Consider the following 4,814-nt stretch of genomic DNA (forward strand, 5'->3'; position numbering starts at 1 on the left):
GCCTGGTCTAAACTGCAGAATCTTGTCTCCAAAGAAAAGAAATTCTATATATATTTATCTTCTATGAAACATACAATAAGTTAAATTTATATAATGGAACAAATAGATCATTGTTAATGGAAATAAAATTTTGGCACAAGTTTTAAACACATACATATGTGTGTATATATATATATATATATATATATATATATATATATATATATATATATATTTAAACTTGGAGAAATAAAATTTCAAATGGTATTATCTGCAAGTTTCAGTCTACCTGCCACCTACCTATTTACCGACACATTTATTTCTGGTTAGTCTTCACAAACGACTGTTTTCTTACTTAAGTACAAAAAATTGCAAAACAAAAAGTACAAAAATTGCAGTATCATAACACAAATGTAGTTTAATCCCTACCATAATAATTTGGAGAAAACATGCATTAAGTTAATGGCATTGAGTACTGCTCAGGAAGGAGAGTCTAGAAGAATGTATAGTGTGTGTGTGTGTGTGTGTGTGTGTGTGTGTGTGTGTGTGTGTGTGTGTGAGTGAGTGTTCCATAAGTAAATAATGGAGTCAGAAGTAGACATATTATTCTTGCTTAGTCTTTTTGCTCAAAACTGACACTCTATTACTTGAGCCACATCTCCACTTCTGGATTTTGGTTTCTTAATGGGAGAAATATCTCACAATTTTCCACATGGGCTGTTTTAAACCAGGATCCTCAGTTTTTGACCTCTAAAGTAGCTAGGTTTTAAAACATGAGCCACTGGTGGACAGCAACTACGATAACATTTTTGCATTGTTTGAATAAATTTTAAAGTAAGACATATATGTTACTTGTGAAAATGATGAAATAGTAATTAATGTTTAACAGAATTTAAAGCATGCAAAGCTGAGAAAGGCAAATGGTTGAGAATTGTATGGAATAAATCAAAATTACCTGTGACAGTTTTCAGTAGGTGCACAGAAATGATTGCATTGTTGGACCCTAAGGCCATCAGATAGCTGAACTCCAGCTGGCTGCTATGCTCATTAGGCCAGCTAATGCTTTTCACAAACATGTGATGTTGTTGGATGGCAAGGATCAGTTTCAAGATCAGAACCTGAAATATTTCTTTTTTTTTTTTTTACAGTGAAAGCAGGGGTTATATTTTGGGGGAGGGACATACAAAGCAACAAAGAAATAATCTTATAATTGCGTTAGAAACAAATGCATGAAAGAAAAAACATTTAAAATACATATCTTAGGGTTCATTTTCCTAACATCACCTCATCTGACCTTTTCTGCTTGACTCAGACATATACTAGATATTGTAAATAAGGGAAATAATGGGATCTGTGTTTCATTGGGCTTGGCTTACTTCACTTAATATAATTTTTTCCAAGTCTTTCCATTTCCTAACTAATGGAGCAATGCCATTCTTTCTGATGGAGGCATAGAAATCCATTGTGTATATATACCACATTTTTTTGATCCATTCATCTACTGAAGGGCATCTGGGTTGGTTCCATATCTTAGCTATGGTAAATAATGTTGCAATAAACATAGTTGTGCTAGTAGCTTTAGTGTGGTCTTGTTTGTAAACATTTGGGTAAAAGCCAAAAAGTGGGATTGCTGGGTCATAGGGGAGGAATTAACTTAACCAAAGATGTGAAAGACCTCTATGTTGAAAACTTTAAAAACTTGAAAAAGGAAATCAAAACAGAACTTAGAAAATGGGAAAAACTCCCATGCTCCTGGATTGGAAAGATTAACATCGTGAAAATTGCAATACTTCCCAAGGCTATCTACAAATTCAACGCGATACCTATCAAAACTGCAACCTCATTCATCAAGGAAATAGAAGAGGCAATCCAAAAATTCATATGGAACAATAAAAGAACCCAAGTAGCAAAAACGCTCCTCAACGGAAAGAACACTGCTGGAGGAATATCAATACCAAATTTCAAACTCTATTATAGAGCCATAGGAATCAAAACAGCTTGGTACTGGCACAAGAACAGACCTCAAGACCAATGGAATAGAATTGAAAACCCAGAAATGAACCTACAGACCTATAGCCATCTAATCGTTCATAAGGGAGCTAAAATAATAGAATGGAAGAAAGGCAGCCTCTTCAGTAAATGGTGCTGGCTAAATTGGTTAACTACTTATAGAAAACTAAAGGTAGATCCTTATATATCATCCCGCACCAGAATAAACTCCAAATGGATCAAAGACCTCGGGGTCAAAGCAGACGCTCTGAAACCATTACAGGATGGAATAGGAGAAAGCCTAGGTCTCCTTGGCACAGGCTGAAATTTTCTGAGTAGAGACCCGGAAACACAACAAATCAAAGAAAGGTTGGACAAATGGGATTGCATGAAGTTGCAGAGCTTCTGCATGGCAAAGGACATAGCTAGCAAGATCAATAAAAAGCTCATGGATTGGGAGAAGATCTTCACTAGCCATACAATGGAAAGGGGTCTCATATCTAAAATATAATTGGAACTCAAAAAAATTAAATCTCCCAACAACAAATCCTCAAAGAAACAACTGCCCAATAAATAAGTGGGCTAATGACTTAAAGAGAAACTTCTCTGAAGAAGAAAGCAGGATGGCCAGTAGACACAAGAAGAAGTGCTCAACCTCCCTAGCCATAAAAGAAATGCAAATCAAACCAACATTGAGATAGCAGCTCACCCCAGTTAGAATGGCAAAAATCAAGAACTCTAATAACAACAGATGCTGGAAGGAATGTGGACAGAAAGGAACCTTACATCATTGTTGGTGGGAGTGTAAACTTGTTCAACCACTTTGGAAAGTAGTATGGAGGTTCCTCAAAAGAACCTGAAATATTTCTATTGATCTAGAAGGGTCAACATTCCAGGACAAGAAATGTGATTAACAGTGATGAATGAAAAAACCATCCAATCCAAAGAAGACAGAATAACTGTTACTATATCTGAAACGAGTATCACAAGGAATCGTGGGCTGAATATGATGGTCAATGTCTGTAATGTCTGAATTTGGGTGGCTGATTTAGGAGTAGGCTTGGGACCAGTCTAAATTTCAGGCCAACAGAAGGACACATAGCAAAATGCTATCTTAAAACAACAACAACAAAAGACTCAATGACTGGGAATGTAGTAGAGTGCTAGGGTATCATGCATGAAGCACTTGATTTGATTCCTCAGTGTGTCATAAGCAGAAAAACTGGAAGTGGTGCTATGGCTCAATTGGTAATGTGCTAGCCTTGAGCAAAAGACGCTCAACGAGAGTGCCTAGGCCCTGATTTCAAGCCCCAGAGCTAAAGAATTCTTTATACTCAATACAAAATTGTTCTGTTGTGCATTTATAATAAACTTTGTTAGGAAAAAGTAAAATAAATTAATGAAATATTATCTGGCATTGGACAGGACATAGTGAGATCTAAAAATGATTGCTGCCGAAGTTTCCTTGATACAACTTACATTACAGATACACTTGCCATATTGTGATTTTTTTAAGGATACAATCATGGGTTTTTTTCTTTTTCAAAATAATTGTACTGCCAGGTGTCAGTAGCTCACACCTGTAATCCTAGCTACTAAGGAGGCTGAGATTGAAGGTCTCTTTTCAAAGCCAGCACTGGTAGGAAAATCTGTGAAACCCTTATCTACAACTTAAGGTTCAGAAAATGTGAAGTGGCACTTTTGCTAGCCTTGAGCTGAAGAACTGAAGAACAATGCCCAGGACTAGCGTTCAAGTCCCACAACAGACAAAAAAAATACTAGTAATAATAGTAATTATATAATTACTATTAAGGTGTTATATATAAGGGCTACTAATTCATAAATTTTTTCTTTGCTTAAAGAAACACATATCCATATTCATTACCAACAGTCAAGATTTGGCCATCTACATTCCAGCTGATCCCTGGGTGTAGAGGCAATGTGTAATACAAAGCAATACAAACCAGTTCTGACTATAAATAATTTTTCTCTGCACATCTTAAAAAAAAATGCTGACAACATGAAATAAAAAATCCCTAAGTTTAAAACATTCTTCTAGACAAGTTAAAGAAATCCTGATAAGTATTTTAAGAATAATTTCAGAGAGCTTGAACTCAGGGCCTTCTGTCTCTGAGGTTTATTACTCAAGGCTAGTGCTGCCACTTTGAGCCACAGTGCCACTTCCAGTTTTCTCGTGGTTAATTGAGCAGAAACGACTCACCAGCTTTCCTCTCCAACTTGGCTTTTAACTAGGATCTAGAGATCTCAACCTTCTGAGTAGCTAGGAATATAGGTATGAGTTCCTGGCTCCTGGTTAGAATAATTGCTTACCTGAGACAGAGGCCAGTTAATATTAAATGTCAATCATGTTTAACTTTGTAAAATAAAATTAACTGAAATGTCTTCCACTAGAAATAAGGAATCAAATGTACAGGTGGGTTACAAAGTTCTTACCAGAAGCTACATATTTTTCATTTTTTTTTCTTCCAAAATTGTGTGGTTTCCAGAATCATACCATATCTTTCCTTGCAATTTCTTTAGTTTATTTCATACATGCCCACAGCTTCTTCAACTATCATTTATTTATGTGAAGAGCCTTCAAATATCTATTTTCAGTCCAAACTCCTTGTATGCATCTTTTATTCATATATTCAACTGTCATAAAAGCTTGAGAAACAGTAATCATCTCTTTTCATTACTGGATATTATTAATGAGTAAGTAAAATTTAGGAAAATAAAGAATAACATCAATAAACATAAGATGATTTTAATAGTAATGTTAAACATAAATATAATGTTGCTATTTTCTGAGCAATTTAATAAAAACCTCAAAGAAAGAAATATAT

This window comes from Dipodomys spectabilis, unplaced genomic scaffold, assembly GCF_019054845.1.
Source record: "Dipodomys spectabilis isolate Male_0828 unplaced genomic scaffold, ASM1905484v1 ptg000228l, whole genome shotgun sequence".
NCBI classification, from domain to species: domain Eukaryota; kingdom Metazoa; phylum Chordata; class Mammalia; order Rodentia; family Heteromyidae; genus Dipodomys; species Dipodomys spectabilis.